This window comes from Heterocephalus glaber, unplaced genomic scaffold, assembly GCF_053883595.1.
Source record: "Heterocephalus glaber isolate CG9 unplaced genomic scaffold, H.glaber_assembly_v1.0 deba00001141, whole genome shotgun sequence".
NCBI lineage: Eukaryota > Metazoa > Chordata > Mammalia > Rodentia > Bathyergidae > Heterocephalus > Heterocephalus glaber.
In genome coordinates, this window is record NW_028258201.1 from 354,369 (window position 1) to 375,593 (window position 21,225).

At 49.4% G+C, this 21,225-nt stretch overlaps 1 long non-coding RNA gene and 1 pseudogene across 1 annotated transcript; one reads left to right on the plus strand and one right to left on the minus strand.

The window, feature by feature from the left end:
* Positions 1-8,266: 8,266 nt before the first annotated feature.
* On the minus strand, positions 8,267-9,983 carry LOC101712245 (E3 ubiquitin-protein ligase ARIH2 pseudogene; annotated as a pseudogene).
* Positions 9,984-14,408: 4,425 nt separating this feature from the next.
* On the plus strand, positions 14,409-20,789 carry LOC147828303 (uncharacterized). Its single transcript, XR_015450983.1, has 4 exons — positions 14,409-14,519; positions 16,450-16,530; positions 16,998-17,248; positions 17,366-20,789. It is a non-coding gene; the product is annotated as an uncharacterized LOC147828303 (long non-coding RNA).
* Positions 20,790-21,225: the final 436 nt, after the last annotated feature.

Genomic DNA, 21,225 nt, shown 5'->3' on the forward strand with positions numbered 1-21,225 from the left:
ATTCACTAAAGGGACCCCTAGTAATTTTCATAATCTTATGGGAGACACATTACAAAAAATATTGTCTCAATGTTATTATAGGGGCCAGGGATTTAGCTCAGTGGTTTGACCGCCTGCTGCGCAAGCGCAAGGACTGAGTTCGATCTCCAGTACCAAAAAAAAAAATGTTTTTATTAACTGATTACATTGGTTATCATTGAAGTTTAAATTCTAAATGTTATTATAAATGGATTACATTGGTTATCATTGACGTTTAAGTGCTAAATATGTTATTATAAAATGTTTATATTGGTTAAGTTCTAAAAATGTTATTGTGACATGTCTACATTGGTCATCTTCAAAAGATTAATTCCTGTGGCATAAACAAAAGAGTGGTATTAGAAAGATGGTTTTGGTACCAAACTACATTGAAGAACATAAGGTTTTATGTAACTGTGATATTGATTACTGCTCCTTTTCTGGTGTACAAAGGTATTCATGCCCTCTGATTGTATGGGTCTTCCAACATACTGTTTACAGTAATAACCTTTTGATTCAGGTATTTGCCCTTCTCTTACGCTCCAGCACCTATGATAACAGGCACACTTGTAGGCTGATTTATTTTCCTTAGATGACGTCCTATAAAAAGATAGCTACTTAGGGATTCAACCACAAGAACAACCATGATTGGCAATAATAACAGTTTAACTATATCTGTATTCCAAAATGCTTAGTATCCTGGTAAAATTATAATAGTTGATTTCACTACTCCTCTTACAACACTATTGTTATTCTTCTTCTCTTCTGGGCGTTCAACAACCAAAGTTTACAAACTAGAACTAAAAAGGTATCTGGGCTAAGATGACAGCCAATATTTTGGCCCTGGCCCTCCAAGGTCAAGTACAACAAAAAGATCCAGGACATGAGGGAACCGTCTCCAAGGTCCTACATCCTTGGTGAGTTGCCCAACCTCCTGAGCAGGGAGGTTGCTGAACACCAAAATGGTAAGATCCAACAAAAAGTGTGCCAAGGAATGTCACCTGGAGGAAAAAAATCTCCCATGCTTTCACAGAAGGCAACACGGTCGAGCAAGGCCGTGACATCCTGATGGCTGACACTTGACAGAGGAGCTGATGCTCTGCATGGTTCCAAGACAGTGCCTGTGGAGACTTAATTGACCTTGTTAGATAGCAAGAGATTGACTTTAATATAGGTCTCACCGTAAGTTGGTCTTGAACACCCAGTAGATAACTAAAGACAATAGTTATTTGAGTTCAACAAGTTTTAAGGTTTTTAAGCCAACATTGTTTAAAAAAAATTATTTGATTTTTCATTCTTTCACAGCCCCAGTTAATAAAAATTATGCTTATTATAGACAGCTAAGCCAGTCAAACACACTATAGATCCTCACAGTACATAGGGACAAGCCATTGTTGGGTGTGCTTACTTTCCTAAAAACACCTTCACAAAAAACAAAAAGAAAGGGAGATATGTTGGGAGCAATGCTAGATAATTTTAGGGAAAAATCATTTGGTTAGCCTAGTTCTTCCGCCTACAGGCCAGCCAGCTATGGCATTTCCAGACATGATTCCACCTTGGCTTCCAGTCACAGCTGAGACTTCAGGGATCCCAGGATGCTGTGATTCTCCAGGGCAAGACCACACCTGAGGGAGACACCCTGGGAGGAACCAAATCTTCATCTGCATAGTTCCTCATTGAGCTAGGAATTCTGCTCCCCCCAGCCTTTTGTTACACCTTGTTTATCCTAATGTGAGGTACTGAACTCTGCATTTCATTTGTTACATTTGTTTCTCCCGATGTGCTGTAAGCTAGGGGTCTTTGCCTTTGCCGCCCAGAGCAGCACTGGTCAGACCCAAAGCTCAGCTTCTTCTCAGTCTCATTTTTCTACCTTTCCTGTCATTCGCCGTGTGCTGCCGTGGCTCACAGGAGACCAGGACTCACTGCAGAGGTTCTGGTTACGTCCCCTTCCCCTGTTCCCTACAGTGATCCTCCGGCCTCAGGCTGCCAGGCACCGCGCGATTCCAGGTGTGCCCCACCACGCCCGTGTCTTATAAGATTTTAATGCAAATACGCCAGTCTCCGATCTGAACCGGCAGATCTGGGGACACGTGTAATGGGTGCCTTTGTCTGTGTGTATGTGTGTGTATTGTGTGCGAACAAGCGCACGTGGTGGGTTTGTGTGTACAAGCATGCGTGTGTCTGTCCACACTTGTGTACCCGTGCGTTTTGCCTAGCACCCCGGATGCTGCCCTCACTGCTTGCTCCCCGCCTCGCAGGTCTCAGGGAAGGGAACTGCGCTCCGCCTGCAGCCAGGAGAGGGTCGGGCTCTGCACACGGGCGACTCTCACTTCACAGGATTCCGCACCCCTAAAATGCTGTGGGTTGTGTGACCGAACTTCTGAGACCCCACAGGGGCCGGACAGCTCTCCTCCCACCCTGCAGAGGAGGAGGCCGAGGGCCCGAGAAGGCGGGCGACTCCGCAGACTCGCTCGCTGCCTCTGGGCCTGCTGCCCCTGCCCGCCTGCCGCGCCCCGCGCCCTCCCTCTCTGCCTGCTCCGCCTGCGCCCCGCCCGGGCCTCACTGCACGTGCGTGCAAGAGCCCGGTAGCACCTGCAGGTAAGGTGGGTCGGGAGGCGGGGTCCGGAACCCCCTCCTCCCGCCCTGCCCGCCACTGCCTGCGCTCGGAGGGTGTGAGAGGCCATCGAGGAAGAAGGTGATTCCACGTTTTAGCTGGGAAAGAAAAGCCAAGATGTGTGTTCCTGTATGGGAAAGACAAAGGAAGAGGAGCAACAGTAGTTTCCAAATGGCCCTACGCTTGCTTTAACTCAGCCAGCCACGTCTCAGACCCTTGTAACAAGTTACCACAAATTTAGCACCTTCGAAAAACACACGTGCAGCCTCTCACGTTTGCTCTGGGTCAGGAAGGCAGCTATAGCTCTGCAGTCCTGGGCACCGGAGTTTCCCGCATGGCTTACTCTTGGCCTGAAGGCTGAAAAGATCTGAGTCCCCGCTCAGGTGGGTGTTAGATGGGCAGCCTCACTTTCCTGCTGGGTGCTGGCAGCCTTCCCCATGTTTACAGTGAGAATGTGGAGGAAAAACAGCAGAAGTACTTGAAAAACTTGCATTTTGGCCAAAAAAGAAGCATGTACAATGTTGGAGCCAAAGAAGTTGTGATTGCTGAAGAAATCTGTGTCATTAAAAAGAAGCCAAGTACTTTGCATCAGAACAATAGGAAGGGTGCTCAGAGGGCATCTCAGAAATTAGTCAGTCTCCATTCATCACAGGTGCAAGTGTGTAAAGGTACAAAGTCGCTTGAAAGACTGCTTTGGGAGACTGAGGCAGGAGGATCACTGCAAGTTCAAGGCCAGCCTAGATTACATGTGAAACCTTGTCTCAAAAAAAAAAAAAAAAAGAGAGAGAGAGACTTTGTATTGAAAAGGAGTCCTGTTCACTCAAGGCCACCTACAGGAATGTTTCTAAATGTTCAGCCATCCAAGCACTCAGAAGCTGTTGCAGCTGTGGTCTAAGGGGGCCCAGCTACTGCTCAAGATGGTGGCAGACTTTGGCATCATCCATATGATGTGTGCAGGCACGAGGCCCGAAGAATCCAGGAAGTGTGAGAGTCATGGAGGATTCCATCCAGGTTTCAAAGGAAGGCCTGGGAGGCCAGCAATGTGTGACACCATTGAAGTCCATGCTGGGAGATCCTAGGAGGACAATGCATAAAGTTCTGAGAGTGAAACCAGAACTCCAGAGGAGACTTCAGTAAGTTAGAGATGCCTGGAAAATAGAACATTCACGAAGGAAAGCTGGAGCCCACGAGGCCATGTTGGCCAGAACTAGCAGGGCCATGGAGGTGGGACTGGCCAAGCCCTTTGGGGCCAACATCACACCGGTTTTTGCCCTAGATGCCAGACACACAGCTATGGTATTTAGTGTTTGCCCTGCTGGGTTTCACTCTTGCTTTGGCCCAATTCTTTTCTATTTCCTGACACTTCACTTTTTTTTATTTTTGAGACGGGGTCTTGCTGTGCAGTTTAGGCTGAACTTGAGCTCACTATGTAGCCAAGGCTGGCCTCAAACGTGCAGTGATCCTCCTGCTTCAGCCTCCCGAGTGCTGGGATCACAGGCGTGCTCCACCATGCCCAGCCAACCTCACTTTTTTTTTTCAGTGCCAGGGATCGAACTCAGGACCTTGTGCTTGCAAGGCAGGTGCGGCACCACTGAGCTACATCCCCGGTGCAACCTCACTTTTTTATTCTGTTCCATTGTATCTTGGGAATATGTAATTTATTTTTGATAAGCTATCAATAAAATACAATGTCAGATATGTAATGAGTACTTAGAATAGACATCAAGATTTTCACATCAGCTGTTTACTTGCTTACAAAACCTAAAATAAAAGATAACATCAGAAATAAAAACTTAGGGCCAAGGGCCGGGGATTTAGCTCAGTGGTACCGCACCTGCCTCATAAATGCAAGGTCCTGAGTTCAATCCCTGGTACCAAAATAAAAATAAAAACTTATGTGAACTATAACAAACATAAACAAGTCTGCCAGAGAAATCATCTTTGCTTCTACTGTCACACTCAAGGCAGTCCTCACACACGAAAAATGCATGTTCCATACACAAGTACCACATGGATAGCACGTATGTTTTGTTTTCCTGTCCTTTCTTGTAGGGCATGGTTGACATCTGTTTGGTTTTCCTGTTGTTGTAGGTCTTTGTGTGCTGTCCCTGCCTGTGCACCTGTCAGGTCACCAGTGGGCTCCACAATTTTTTTTTTTTTGGCACTGAGGATCGAACTCCAGTCCTTGTACTTGCGCAGCAGGCAGTGAAACCACTGAGCTAAATCCCCAGCCACACCACAATGTTTTTGTGTAGTTTCCTAGACAGAAATATTTTGTTTTTCCTCTGCTGTAAATGAGCTCTTATGAATTCCAGTCCCAATCCTCTGAGAAAATTTCTCTGTGGTATTTTGCACTTGTTATATTCTTTGTAAACTATCATACTATTTATGCTACACAACTTTAGGATTGAGAAAAACACAACCACTGGACAACACTTTGTGTTTTGAGTGACATCATGTGCTACGTAACTCATCCACAACATTTACTCTACCTTTGGTTCTTTTTTTTTTTTTAAGCCTTTGGTTCTGTGGTAGAAAGTTTCCATCTTGGGTTTACATTTTGTCAAGTTTTCCCTATCAATATTTTCATCATGGTGCAATGTTGGTATCAGCAGTACCAGTTGGTTTTTCTTTGCCATATACAAGACCAATATAAATCTTCTGAAATCCAAAGATTATACTATACAGTTCTCTGTTTTGAAATTGCAGTGTTTCATTTGGGATTTCTGCTTCGTTCTTATGTACAGTTCTTATGCTGGTCAACTTCTGCTCTGTTAGCAAATGTAACATCAATTGGAAACTGGCAAACCAATTCTCAAATGTCACATTCTGATTAATTTGGAAGATTGGAGCAACAAGTCTGTTCACAACATCATTTGGTTTATTACTATGTGAGTAAGGACCTAATGATTGAGTTCCAGGATAAATGTCTAAATTGAAAGCATGAGTCTTCACACCTACAAGGGCATACATTTTATACCACATTTTGACCCATTGCTTCTCCGTTCCTACGATTACCATGAGAAATTTCAGCTAAGTACAGCAGACCTATGAATGTTTTCAGTTCAGCTAGTGAGGTGTCATAATAAATATATTTTTGAATATGGCTATTGGTGCATAAAGAATGTTTTACTTATATTTCAGCATTTGTGTATTTCACAACATCTTATAGCATTTTGCCTGTTACAATTTCCAACACTGAATGGCAGTGCTGGCATTCCGGCCAATAGGTTTCACCCCTGCCAAGATCCTCATTATTATTTTTGGACCTAATTCTAACATTAGATCATTCCATTTGGTTGCCTGACCATTTTGCAACATTTTGACTAGTCAAATATGCACCCACATTGCTGTTTTCTTCGACTGAATCAAGGAGGTCTGCATTCCCTGTGTCTGTATCAGTTGATTGTTTTTTTTTTTTTTTGGTACCAGGGATCGAACTTGGGTCCTTGCACTTGCTCATCAGGTGGTGAAACCACTGAGCTAAATCCCCGGCCCTGTATCAGCTGATCGTTGCTCCACGTCACTGTCACAGGAACTTTGGCTCACATGGCTAACGTCCATTATCACCTTCACTTTTGACCTCCAAAACTTGCAAATCTGGTTTTTCATCTGTCATCATATTGAATTGGGCTACTTCTACCAGAAAAATCAAAAGAAAACTTGTTAAAATAAATCCTAAATGCACAGAAATTTAGCAATGAGCATGGCACAGGTAAAACTCACCTGTTGCTGTTTAGGAGCTCCTGTACACACCTTGCCAAGTGGGTGAATGCACAGATGAGCTTTCGCTTTCCCCAGGTGCAGCTACTGTGAGTCACCCACATTCCATTATTGTAAAATACGTGTTTTTATAACAAAAGAGTGGTGTGGGTGTATTTTACCTCCCTGTGCTGCCCAGGTAAACATACACAAAACCTGTTGGAGCATTATGTGGGTAAAAATCCCAGTTCGAGGGGCTGGGGATGTAGCTCAGTGATTTCGCTGCCTGCTGCACAAGCACAAGGACCCGAGTTCGATCCCCGGTACCAAAAACAAAATCCCAGTTTGACACTTTTGCACACATGCACACACCTTGCCATTCATTGCACCAAGACAGTAACCACAAAGACGGCTTCCTGTATCCCCCAGGCACAGCTACTGAGATGCACAGCCCGCTACTATTGTGCTAAAGTACAGATGTATAGTAGAAAAGTATGGGATAGGCTGTTGTAACCCAGTGTTATGTTCTGTGGGTCCCAAAAGCTGACAGCCAGGCGTGGTGGCGCACGCCTGTGATCCCAGCACTTGGGAGGCTGAGCCAGGAAGATCGCTGCAAGTTCAAGGCCAGTCTTAACTTCACAGTGAGACCCTGTCTCAAAAAAAACCAAAACCCAACAGGCTGTGGCTGCTGGGACACAGTTCAAGTTACCCAAGGCTATCCATATCCTCATTCCATGGGTCAATTTGTGCTTTCCTTCCAGACCCATCGAACCCAAAATTCCTTAAGGATTACTGTAGTCCATCAATTGGCTCAGTTTAGAAAGTAAAGAGCAAAAACTTGATCTTAACATAAAGGAACAGATTGAGAGAAGTCAAAAAATACTTAAACTCTTACCTGTTAAAAAAAAAAACTGGCCCATACCTTCCACTTATAAAATGGGCTGTTACCTTCTGGGTGCCAGGGCACCTTTTCCATAGGCTTCCACTCTATTTCTCAGTGTGGGCTCTAACAACTTTGCCTTTTACTAAATCCCTTTATCCCTCTGGTGATGGGATTCAGGGCCTTGCAGCTTGCTCTCCTGCCAGGGTGGGCTTCGGTTCCTTGGCTCTGGTTTGGGGACCTCTGAGGACCCTGTCCTGTGACCTCAGTTGCCTACTGCACCGCCCCTGGAGGCCCCAAAGCACATGTCCCATTGCTTATCCACATCCTGCCCATTGCAAGTGAGTCCCCGGCCCCAGCTTATGCTCCACAGGTGGGCTTTTAAAGGGCATGTGCCTTGACCCACACAACACCGGGTCTGCAGCTGGGGAGAGCGGTGGGAGATGAAGAAGAAATGAAAAAACCATGACTATTCTTGAAGTTTGGGACCAGGTGGACCCATAGCTTGTTAGGAGCTAATGGGCGCCTGGAGCACCACGTACTCTTTATAGCAGAAGGCAAACAAGAAGAGAAGGTGGGGCAAATAGTGCTATCGGCCTAGGTGGACGAAGCGTCGTTGTTTTGTAATTATGGCCTGTGCAGGAAGGGAACAGGGAAGGATACAATGTAACTGTCTCCCGGGGCTGTGCCATCGGGGTCTAGAGTATGAGTCAAACAGACATTGTCTCCAATTTATGGAGGAGAAAGGGAGTAGGAAGGAGGTGAAGAACCATCTTCAGGCTCAGCATGAATACCAGGAGGTGAGGTCATTTAGCAGCATTTTTTGTTTATTTGTTTGTTTTGGTACTGGAGATCGAACTCAGGACCTTGTGCTCATGAGGCAGGTGCAGTGTCACTGAGCTAAATCCCCAGCCCTAGGAGCATTTAAAAAAAAATTTAAAAAAACACTCCAATGCCAGTTTAGTTTTTAAAAGGGCATTGTGTTATCCTATGGTTTGCCTTTAAAAAAAAGTTATACAACCTTTGAAAATTACATAAGTTATAATGAGCTAATTTTGCTAATAGCCATTCAGAAAAAAAGTTCCCTCCCTCCCAACAACCATCCAGGAAGAATTAAAAGTCCTGAAGAGAGGTCAATTCAACATGGACTCTACCCTGGTAGAAACAGAAAGCAAAAGATGAGAAGAGAACAGAAATCAGCTGAGAGGTGTGCTGCCAGTGTCTCTCAGGAGCGGGGTCCTGTCGGCAACCTGGGTCGTAAAAGGCAGAGCCTGCAGCAGGCAGTGGCAGCCGGGAGACCTTGTAGCCACAGCTTCACCCCAGCACATCCGTGTTCCGACTTAAGTGTCATGGAAATCCTTTAGCAGGCTTCTCCTTCGCGGCTCTCCTAGATGCATCTGGTCCTCCAAGTCCCCTCTGTGTAGCTGTCCGCACGCCCCACTTTCCATGAGAAGTTTTCAATCTCAGCCTCTCGCTGAGCCTGCTGGTATTCAAACAGCTTCTTCCTGGGCAGACTCCAAGCGGTAGGCATAGGGGCAGGTGCGCTGCAGGGGTATCGACACTTGGCCCAGAGCTTGGCAGCATCTGTTGGTCCTGCCAGTTGATCCCAGTCCCACAGTTGTTCATGACCCTCTCCGGAATCTCACGAATCCGCTGTATATCTGGGCCTCTACTGCAAACTTGTGTTGTGATTTTCTCACCTCTCAAAATAGAACAGGTACTTTTTGAGGGCCTCCCTGGCCTGGGCTCGCTGGCTTTGGCGGACAGTGTCAGGGTTCTCCTTGTACCGAATGCACTCACCACTCGCTGCCGTGTGTCTCCCAATCTCCTAGACACATCCAGCAGAAGTCGTGCCCACATTTGGAGCCCTGCGTGTGCCTGCGGCCTCCATTCCTCTCACTGCAGATGCTGCACTGGGACAGCCTTCGGTGCGAGCAGTGACGTAGTTGGCCGTGCCAGAGTCACCTGCACACTTCGTGAGCCATTTCCGGAGCGTGGCCAGTCTGTGGGCCGTGAACATCTGAGGACTCTCAAAGCGACCTCGCTGCACTGACTGCAGTGCACTCGGTGAGCTCCGGGCTCCTGTACCTGAACAACCACGGGCCGTCTGTGCCTGGACACAGCTGGAGCTGGTAATGCTCTCCACTTAGTCCTGAAGAGGCAGCGCCTGTATTTGTCTCTCAGTTCTTCACTGGGAAGCAACGGAAACACAAAGTCCTCTGGTGTATGGAGTGGACAGTCCTGAGCCATGCAAGAGCCTCCCATGCCCACGCCGTCCTTGACAAGTACTGAGCAGTGCTGCTCTGGGCAGTGGCAGCAAAACTGGTGCTGAGGCCAGGGGGGGGTAAGTTTTCCTTCCGCACAAACTGCACACACTGCACAGCGGTGAAATGGGCTGTGGGAACATGTCCTGATGGACTGGGCCGAACTCGAGCTCCAACAAGCAGCTGAGCAGGATTGGTCTTCTATCTGCCTGACACCTCTGATTCTTGCCAGCGGAAACTTACCAACATAAGTTGGCAACCGAATGAGACACCTTTAGGACAGAGGCTAAGCTGGTCATGTGTTCACTGAGGGCACCCTCGGACCCCTTATAGGCCCAGCAGGTGCACCGGTGCTCCTCCAGATGAAAGGCATCAGCCGCTGGCCACCCCACATTGCAGTCCTCTGTGTGCCCAGGGCCCTCAGCCCTTCCTCTTCCTCCTCACAGTTTGGGTCGTAGTCCTCTTCACTGCTGCCAGACCTCTGGCTGTTCATGTCCACTGACATCTTTGCATCCAGGCAAGTTGCAAATCAGGAAAGCAGTTGCCTTTTCTCCCCTCAAACTTCACCACTTTCTCAAATGCATTAGTGTTATTGTATTCTGTAATTTTTTAAGGTCTTTCAGGTAGACATCACCCAAATATTCTGTCATATGATTTCCATTGGGAACCGCGACCCTGGGACTGCAGAGCCCCGGCAGACCAGAGCGAGTCAAGCCGGGCCAGTGAGGTCTGATGGGGACACTGCGCGACAGCAGAGCCAGCCGGCCAACACTGGTCGGGCCGAGCTGCTTCCCCTGGTGGAGCCGTCCCCGAAGCTCCCCGGGAGCATCCTGGAATCTGCTGACCTCAAGGGTGACTCTGAGGAGGACATGTGCCTCAATGTCAGTAAACCAGGGCTGTTGGGTCTCTTCACTTCCTGGAGCCGATGGGAGGGAGCCAGCGCCCTGCAACCCGGAGCCGGTGTGAGGCCCTGCAGTGCCTGGTGGAACGACTCAACATGGGGCCGGGTGTGGGGGCGCACACCTGTAATCCCAGCACTCGGGAGGCTGAGGCAGGAGGATCACTAGGAGTTCCAAGCCAGCCTGGGCTACATAGTGAGATTCTGTCTCAAAAAGGAAAAGGTAAAACACGGCCACTGGAGAGGATTGTGGTTTCTCAGGGGGTTGCAGAGCTCTCGAAGCCCTGCAGGTTGCTGCTCCAGCCTGAAGCAGTGCTGGCCAGGAGCCAGAGCCCTGGGTTCACTGCAGGGAAGCCCTTTGGCCGCTGCCCGCAAGCATGGCGTGAGGAAGGCCCTCGATTCTCAGGTATCTCAGACCTTCCCTGCAGCCTGGTCCTATGGCCAAAGCTCTACAAAAGTTTGAGATTCTTTTTTTTTTTTTGGTACAGGGATCGAACTCGGGTCCTTGCGCTTGCGCAGCAGGTGGCAAAACCACTGAGCTAAATCCCCGGCCCAAAAGTTTAAGATTCTTTTACTCAAGGAAAGTGAGTGAAACAGTAGAGTATTCCTCATCCTAACGCCAGCTTTATTTAGTGAATGTTTACATTTTAGGAAGGGAAACATTTTTGTCTACTAAAAAATGGAATGTTCGTGATTTGTCATTCCTAAGATTTTTATATTATAATAAAATTTATCTCTTAGGAAAAACAAAATAAAAGAATTTCCTGGCCACATTCTATGATTTTACTTTAGGTTGCTAAAAGTCTTATTGTAGTATTTTTTAAAATAAATCTGTTAAAACATTAATCTTGAATCTGACAAACTTGGCTTTTCTCCTCTTAACAAGTCAGTGCTCTGACCTGGCTGTTAGTGCTGAATGTATATTAATTAGGGTTATGTTGTTGTTGTTTTAACAAATTAATAAACTCCAAATTTTCAATGGCTTGGCACAGTAGGAGTTTTGTGGGGACTTCGGTGGGGTTTTTGTTTAGTTGGTTGGTTGATTTGGGGAGGAGTTTTGTTTTATTTGTCTTTCCCTTTATTTAGTTTTGCTAATAGGTTACCTGCCGTGGCTGAACTGAGCGGTGAGGGAAGCAGGGAGCCATGGTGGGGCTCGGCAGCCAGGCTTGTACCATCCTCATGCTGTGGCTCTCTAGGTTACTGCCATCTTCATTCAGAGGAGCCTGGGTCTTCTCCTACTGATGTATTAAACCTCTCAACAGATATTATAGATAATAACACTTTCTATATTGAAAAAAATTTGCTACACCGAAATTTCAAATAGCGATGGTTAAGTCTATCCGCCTTTTCCTTTGCTGCTCCTGGTCTGCTGGGGCAGAGCACCGTGACTCAAGCCAGAGCAGGCGGTTATACGGAGCAGCCGCTCCCCTTAGCTGGCTGCACCATACCCACGGCTGGAAGGAAGCCTGCGTGACTCCCAGGAGCGCGTAGGATGGCGCGTGGGTCCGCACGGCTTCCGCACCAAGATCTGACCTGTGAAGCGGCGGGGCCCTGGTGAGACCACGCAGCTGAGCGCCCGGGCTCCCCCACATTCCATCCCAGAGCTGCCCTCCCTTAACTGTTTTCAGCACCTGCCTAGTTAACCATAGCTTTGCTCAGTTCCGCAAGTCTGTCTGATCCTCCTTTCTACAAGCCCTGCCTGTGTCAGCTGGTATCGCCCGATGCCAGAGTCCCGTGCGCCTTTCTCTCCCGCGCCTGTATCGTCCACAAACACAGACGGCCCTGGTGGCTTGGGGTCCTGGCCGCGTGCTCGGCGTAGCCCATCCCACCTCTGCACTTCCCGTTTAAGTCTTGTTTCCGTGTCTTTCTTTCCTTCACCTCGCGTTGTGTTGCCCTGCAGGAGACTGGGGCTCGAGGCTGGGGACCCCATAGTTTGGGGTTGTTAGAACGGCCTTTGCTATCCTAGTATTGTCAAATACTTACATTTTCTTCTCTAGGTGTACGGAGAAGACGGCAGAGACGCAGGGGAAGGGAAATGTGGAAGGAAGAGAAGAGCCCAGAAGACAGGAGAGGGACGTGAGGGGTGAGTCTCAGCACTCAGAGCCCTTGCGTACGAACAGCCACAGCTCAAAGCCCAGGGTTTAGTGTGCTCTGACAGTCGGTAGGAGCCTGATTCTTCATAGCTGACTGCACGGTAGCCATAAGCTGAGGCAACTCTGGAAAAGGTCACGGCTCACAGCGTGGCTGGGAGAGGGAGCTGGGTGCAGAACCACAGGCGCCAGCCGCATCTCAGTTCCACTGTCTTCTTGCATTTACTCTGGAGGGCCATCAGCAAGACAGGGGGACAGGACAACCCCTGCTTGCCTGGTCCCCACCCCACAGCCGCAGTTCCCAGCCACCCACCGACCAAAGTACAGGGCGGGAGCTTGAGGTTTCTCAGAGGCAGCGGTGAGACTCCGGTGACAGGGACCGACCTCTTGAGAGTCAGACTGGCTGTGGGGGTCACAGCTTCCGGGAGGAGATGGCTCCGTCGCCCTTCTCCGGCTTGGCCCCCCGACGCCATCCCAAGTCCAGGACGAATCCAGCACAGGATGTGACCCTGACATGTCCCGAGCCTCAGCTTCCACCTGCCTGGGCTGAGGGTGACTCTTCCCGCCAGGGCTCATCCATGTCCAGCCCCCCCCCCCCCAGTTGATCTAAAACGCCCTGTAACTCCCCTGAAGCCCTGCTGGGAGTGGTCCAAGGACAGAGCAAGACACTCCGCACTCATTCTTTTTGCATCTGGGAAACACTGGTGAAACAAAAACAGCCAAAAATTGCCAGCCTTGCCAGGCACAGAGACACACACATGTAATCCCAGCCACTCAGGAAGCTGAGGCAGGAGGATCACAAGTAAAAGGCACCCTGGGCAATTTAGCAAGACCTATCTCAAAATAAAAACTAAAAAGGGCTAGAGCTGGGTGTGGTGGCACACGCCTGTAATCCCAGCAGTCGGGATGCTGAGGCAGGAGGATCATCGTGAGTTCGAGGGTCAGCCTGAACTACAAAGGGAGACCCTTCCTCAAAAAAAAAAAAATCTAAACTAAAAGGGGCGGAGGACATAGCTGAGTGTGAGGCCCTGTGTTCAGGACAAAAAAAAAAAAAAATCTTCGTGGACTATTGAACTATGTAGAGACGCATACTATAGGCTTAGTTTCCTTTTGTTACTATGAAAAATTAACACAAACTTAGTGCTAAGCAACACAAATTTATTCTCTCTTAAATTCTGGAAGTTTAAAACGGCTCCATAGGGGCCAGGGAGGTAACTCAGTGGTGCCACGGCTGCCTGGCAAGCACAAGGTCCTGAGTTCCGATTCCCAGTACCAGGAAAAAAATATAAATAAATAAAACGGCTCCATAGGATTTTTTCTCGTGGAGGTCCCCTAGCCAGCGCTTCCCTGAGGTTGGAGGGAGAGTGCAAGCAAAATGCGCGAGGGAAAGCCGGCGTGGTGGCACACACTCAAGAGGCTGAGGCAGGAGGATGACTGCGTGAGTTCGAGGCCAGCTTGGACTAGAGAGAGACCCTGTCTCAGTCAATCATCAATATTGTTAAAAACCCACTTGAGGTTCTGCTGGTAACTGGGAGGCAAGCCGAGGGGCTTGTGACAGCTTTATCTACCACACGGGCCAGCAGCGCCTGGGCGGCGTGCTAGCCTGTTTGCGGAGACGTTGAGGTATCAAGAAAACATGAATTTTACGCTTTCACAAGACGCTGAACTCTGGGGAGAGCCAGGCCGAGTGTGCGAGCCCGAGAGCACGGGCCCCGCTGTGGCAGAGGTCGGCAGAGCGCAGGCCTGAGCGCTGGGAGGTTTCCGGTTCCGACCTTTTCCCCGAGTGGGTGGAGTGAAAACAGGGAAGAGAGAAGAGAGCGCAGGTGGTTTCTCTTTTGCAAAGGTCACTGCAGCTGCTGTGCTCACGGTGGAACTAAGGACACAGGGCCAAGGGGGAGCAGGGAGCAGCATGCCGGGAGCACCGGGGGGGGGGGGGGCACGCGGGGAGCAGAGGGCAGCACGCGGGGAGCACGCAGGGTGCACGCGGCGGGCACTTGGTGCAGTCCAGATGTGGGAGCTTCGCCTGTACAGGCGAGCAGTGGAAACGGAGGAGGTTAGTGGGTTTGCGTGAACTGTGAATGTGAACTTTATACCCTAAAAAGCAAACTTGGACAGGGAGAGAGAGGAGAGTTACAGAGGACCCCCAAAATGTCAAACTAGCTGAAGAGAAGTATGGAATTGCCGTGAGCAGAAATGGGGAAGGTCCTCAGCATTTAAAACGCCAGCTTTTCTATATACCAGTAATGAACACGGTGTGAAAAAAATCAGAAAAACACCCCCCTATAGCTTTTTTTAAAAAACTAGGAACTGACCTAAACTAAGAGGTTAGAAACCTCTACAGTGAGTTACAGCATGGCGAAGAAAGAAATTTAAGACACTGCAAGCTGGAAAGAACCCAGATGTCTGGAATGGTACTGAAAGCCATTTGCAGAGGCAGGGCAATCCCCATCAAAATCCCCAACTAGAAAAACATTCCTACAATGTATATGGAAACAAAAGCCTGAGAATACCTTCAAAACAATTGTAAGAAAAGGAGCCTTTTGGAAGGCACCACAATACCTGATTTCAAATTAGACTACAAAGCCAGGTGTAGTGGCTCAGGCCTATAATCCCAGCACTCGGGAGGCTGAGACAGGAGCATCAACTTGAGTTCAAGGCCAGCCTGGGCTACGTAGTGAGACCCTGTCTCCAAAAATAATTCTCAGTGGATCAGAGCCCTAAGTACTTTAAAACTGCTAGAAGAAAACAGGGGAACATTTGAAGTCATAGGTGTAGACACAATTTCCTAAATAGGACTCCAACAGCACAGGAAATAATAGCAAGAATTAACAAGTGGATTACATCAAATTAAAAAGCTTCTGCACAGCAAGGGAAACGATATAGTGCAGAGACAGCCTAGAGAATGGAAGAAAACCTTTGCCAGTCTCCCAAAAAATTATGCACCAAAAAAACCAAATAGCCCAATCAACAAACAGGCAAATGAACAGACACTTCTCAAAAGAAGAGGTACACATGACCAATATATACACAGAAAAAAGCCCAAAACCTTTAGAGAAAGACAAGTCAAAACTACACTGAGATTCCATCTCACCCCAATCAGAAGGGCTATCATCAAGAATGCAAAAAACAAACCAGGCCAGATGGTGCACACCAGAAATCCCAGCACTCAAGAGGATTGTCAGTTCAACCCCAGTCTGCACAACGCAGCGACTTAACGAGATCCGGTCTCGATAAAGGGCGGGGATGAAGCTCAGTGTGAGGGCCCTGAGTTCAGTTCCCAAAACTACACACATACACACACACACAATGCTGACGATGTGAGGAAAGAGGAACAATGATCGTGGGAATATAAGGTAGTATAGCAACTATAGAAACAGTACAGAGGTCCCTCAAAAAAACTAAAGATAGACATAAAAACTGAAAATAGAACATGACCCAACTATATCACTTCTTGGTATATAAAGGAATTAAAGCCAGCATACTATAGAAATTCCTGCATATTCGTGTTTATTATGGCACAATTCCTCATAGCCAATACATGAAACCAGCCCAAATACCCATCAATACATGAACAATGACAGTGTGGCATATATACACAGTGGAGTATGACTGCCGTAAAGAAGAATGAAATCGTGTCATTCGCGGGGAAATGGATAAAACTGGAGACCCTCGTGTGGAGTGAAGAAAGCCAGACTCAGAAAGACAAGTGTCACATGTTCTCCTTAACACGGGAACTTTAAATAAAAGATGACATTAGGCCCGGGATTTAGCTCAGTGGTTCCACCGCCTGCCTCGCAAGTGCAAGGACCCAAGTTCGATCTCCCGTACCAAAAAAAAGAAAGGATGACATGAAAGCAGAAGGGAGACTATTATTAGACAAGAAGAAGGAGGGTTAAGGGAGCTCAGTGGGGAAATGAATATGATCAAAACATATGCATGCATGAAAATACCATATTGAAACCAATATTCTGTAAAATTAACAGGCACTAACAAAAATGATCTGGAAAACAGGAGCTGTTTGAGGACGGGGCCCCACAGGCACTCTGATCCTGTCAGAGGCACCGGTGAGCTGCTGGCGTGGGAGGGCACAGGTGCGTTTACAGTGTAGGGGAAGGGTCTGGGCTGGACACAGCCTTGGGAGGTGACCCCACGCGACGTACCTAACACCTGGGGGACCAGTGAGGCCGCCACCGGCCACAAGAGGAGGGAGGCCGGGGTGCAGCTCCGTGGGACAGCGTTTCTAGCACTTTGGAGCCCCGGGTTCAGTCCCCGGCCCTGCAGAAATGAAAGACGGGAAAGGGAGCAGGGAGTGAACCCTGGACCTCCACGGCAGAGCAGCTGCACAGTTGCCCAGCAGCCGGACCGACCGCCCTGTCTCCTGAGCCGCGGCGGAGGCTGCCCCCTGGTGGACGTCTGGGTGAATCAGAAAAATCCTTGTTTCCGGGCTATCCCACAGCTCCACGTAAAGCTGTTCCTTCAAACTTGTCAGCAGTCTCACAATCTTCTTCTTTCCAAACCCCCTGACGACCAGCGAACGTTTTCATCACTGTGACTGAATCAGTGCAAATCTACACACAGTCGTCTCTGCTTCCACTCGAGGTGGACAGCCAGGTAAACCACCCGAAGTCCTGCCCACTGAGGCGATCGCCCTAACCAGTGTCTCGGGACCACGGCTGTCCAGGGCCGCCCGCTGTGGCTGAGGTCAGAGCATCAGCAGAAGAAACCCTCAGACACCAGTGTGAGGCGAATTCTGAACAAGATTCTGGTCACCGCCAGAGCCCAGTAAGTTCCCACTTAGACAGCAAGTGGACCAGGACACCCTGCGGGTTCCTGGATGATGCCCCAGCCCCGAGGCAGCATCTGAAAACCCCCACCGTATTTTTATTTCTCACTTCACAGTTACCCTGGCAAGAGACAGAATGCCCCAGGGGAAACCTCGAAGTCGGTCACCGTGCAGCCCCACGCCGCTGAAGGTTTCTGCCTCACAGGGACTCGGCCTCCTGTCGACCCCAGCCCTGGCAACGAGTTGGGCTGATTCACGGAATGAGCTGAGAGGCTCCGAGTTCTCCATACGGTGACAAGCCGGTGTGATGTCATCCAACCTAGAACATTTCCACCTGTGCGTCACCAAGCAGGTCCTGGGCACACTCCCCATCTGACTCGTCCCTCTCCTGGGACCCCAGGACCAGCGTGGCCCTCACCACCCTGGCCTGAGCTCATTACGTGGACCGAATCCCTCGTTCACGGACAGCTAAGTGCTGTGCCCTGGCTTCTGCCACCCTGAGACCCCAGTAGGTGGCCATTCACTCGGGGACCCAGCTGCACCTCTTCAGGCCTTGGTGGAGAAAGTGAACTTGGGTGAGACTCGGTGGGCAGCTGAGCAGACTGCGCGTGCTGGGTGATTTCAGACAGCGCCTTCTTTCCCGAGCTTTCTGATAAGCTACAGAAGTTCTGGCATTTCTGCCTCACTAACTTCGGGCCACTGCCAAGGCCGGGCATGAGCTAACCAGCTGCAGGCAACGCGCTGTGCTCCGTAGCTAAGATGGGGGCATCGATGACACTCGCTGTGCCCCTTGCAGGTCCCCCACCCCGCTCCCCAGACCCCTGCTCAAGCGCAGGCCTGCCTCCCGGCCCCGGGCTGTGTTCGCCTCCCTGTGCCCCAGAGGCAGTGCGAGGAGAATCCCTCCTCTCTGGAAAGGTGTTTACACAGGTACTGTGCAGAAGGCGAGTTCCTAGGAAAGGAGAGGAGGGAGGGCCGGGAAGGCTTTCTCCACCAGTCCTCCCTTCGGCAGACCCACGTGGCAGGGCTTCCCATCTGATGGCACCGGAGCCACCACTGCTGTCCTGGGGCCTGGCTTGGTTCTCAGCTGATTCTGCCCCGCAGCTCCAGGAGGCCTAAAAGGTCCGCGAGTCCGCGCAGACGCTGTTCCCTTGTGCCACACTCGGCCATCACGCTGCCGCCAGCGAAGCCCACTGGGTCTCTCAGCGTCGGGCACTAAATCCGAGCCATGCCTGGGACGCCCTGGAGGCCTCCACACTGTGCCCTGTGCACCATGGCTCAGCAGTGTCTGTCCCGCTGCAGCCAGCAGAAATGCTCACTTCGCCCTTCTCCAGTGTGTTAGGGGCCAACCCCGGACGGCCGATAAGGGCCTGGCCCAGGACCTGGTGCAGTGTCACACAGGTCAGGGCATCAGCAGGAGGCAAATGCCAGCCACTTGCCAGCAGGGAGACCCAGGAGAAGCTACGAGTGACAACCACGCCAGTGCTGCCCTGGCCCAGTCTCCGAGCCATGCCTGCCATCACCAGGCTCGAGCAGAAGCCCAGGACCCTGGCACAGTCTGCAGAGTCCTGTCCTCCAGAAAGGGGGCCCATGAAGAAGGGCTTGGGAGGAAACAGCGACGCAGCAGGAGACAGGCTCGCGTGGCTTCTCAGACTTTCCGCGGAAGAAATATGGATGCGCATAGAAAGCCCCCGACCTACTGTTCCTTACTTCAGTTCCCAGCTCCTCAGAGACACTGCATCTTCTCTGCCTAGTCACAGTAATTCATTTAGGAAGAAAAGATTTAACACAGTTTATTCACAGATTTATATCGTCAAAGACATGCGCTTTAATGTGGTGAATTACAGTTCCAACTTAAAATGTTCAGAAAATTTTGTAAAACTTTGGCCTGCAAACATCAGCTCTCTCCCAGGCTACACAGTTAAAAATCTAAACATGTACGTTTTTCTCAAATACTCACAATAAAATAGGCTGTTATTTTAGATGTCAATACTTTCATTTCCAAGGGATCAGCAAAAAGTATCTTTCACATTTTACATTTTATGTAAGTTGCTAAAACACTTTTTTTGTGAGACAAGAGTCTCACCATGTAATCCACAATTGGACTGAACTTGCTGCAGAGCCCAGGCTGGCCTCAAATTCAAGATCCTCCTGCCTCAGCCTCCTGAGCACTGGGGTTATAGGTGTGTACCAGTGCACACAGCTCAAGTAAATTACTAAAACATTTTTAAGTAAAATACCTGAAGCTTCACTGATAACAACTACAATTTGACTGCCTTAACCTATAAATTTTCAAAACAGGTCTTTCAGTAGACAAATAATTTTGTAGTATTATGTTGTATTTATTGATTTTTTTCTCAATTATTTTGAACTATAGATAGTGCTAAAATTCTGCTGGTAGGGACTTCTACTTAGAGGTAGGACGATGGTTATGGCTATGACAACTCTTACAGAAAAGCTATATTGACTGCAAAAACGTTTATCTGGGGCTGGAAGGCAGTTCCTCGGCAGAGCACTTGCCTGGCCTGCACAAGGCCCTGGGCTCAATCCCAAGCACCAGATAAAATCATAGCAACACCACGGAGGGGCACAGAGCTAACAGACGAAATGAACCACAACTCTGAGGGAAGCACTCTCCTTGGTGAGCTCTGGTAGCTGCCTCTGCTCTCCAGAGGCACTGCTGATGCTAAGAGCAGGTGAGGGACTGCAGCTGGCCTCGAATATCATTTAAAGAATTGAAACAAGTTAAAAGACTGAGAAACGAGAGCTCCAAAGCGTACAGCATCCTGTAAGACATCTATCCTCGCCTCTTCAAAAAGTCAATTCTAGGGCCAGGGATTTAGCTCAGTGGTTCCGCTGCCTGCCTCGCAAGTGCAAGGACACAAGTTTGGTCCCCAGTACCAAAAAAAAAAAGTCAATTCTAAGAAGAAAAAGGACTGGATTGTTTCAGACTACAGAGATGGAGAGCCAGGAGCAGTGGGGCACAACTGTAATCCCAGCCACTCAGGAGGCTGAGGCGGGGGGGTCACAAGCTCTTGACCACCTGGGCAATCTAGCAAGATCCTATCTCACAAAGGGTGAAGGATGTGGCCCAGTGCCAGGCACTGGATTCAAACCCCAGCAAGAAAGGAAGGGAAAAAAGAAAGAGAAGGAGAGAGGAAAGGAGGAGAAGGGAAGGAAAGGAAAAAGGAAGGGAGAGAGAAAAAAGAAGAAGAAAAAAGAAGACAGGAGGGACATTTACTGTTTCAAATGCAATGTGTAGAATTTTACTGGAGCCAGTGTTTTAAATGTTCTACCTGAAAACGTGTTGTATCCCATAAAAATATACAATTTTATTTGCTAATTATATCTAAATAAAATGGGAAAAGCTTAAAACTTAATAAATAAAACTGGGGAAATAAATAGTAATGCTGCTGGGGATGTAGCTCAGTGGTTCTGCCACCTGCCTCGCAAGCGCAAGAACCAGAGTTCGATCCCCGGTACCGAAAAAAGAAAAGAAATATGTCCAAACTGCTGCTTCTCTATCAAGTTTGACTTTAACATTTTATTGACACATCTGGAGCTGTAGACACTAAAACAACGACGCGAGAACAGCGACGCGCCGACAGCCCCGGGAGCGCCTGCAGTGCCGCGCCTCGCCGCCAGGTGGCGCCGAAGCCCGCCCGCAGCTTCAGTGACCGGGTCCACGCGGCGATGTTACCGTCGCTGTGCCGGTCCGCGGCTGCTCCCAGGCGGTGGCACCGCCTCTCCACCCTCGGCCCGCGTGCACGAGGCTGCAGCGCCCTTGTCCCGGCCCCTGGGTCCTGCGCAGCCGCTCCCGCTGTCCCCGAGGCTGCTGCCCCGCGCCTCGCCTCTGGCGGCCCCGCGCCCAGACGCCGCCTCCCTCCCTCCCGCTCAGGCCACCTCCGAGGCAGCCTGGAAAGCTGCCTTCGCCGGGCGGGCAGCGCACGCCTGATCTTAGCACTCAGGAGGCTGCGGC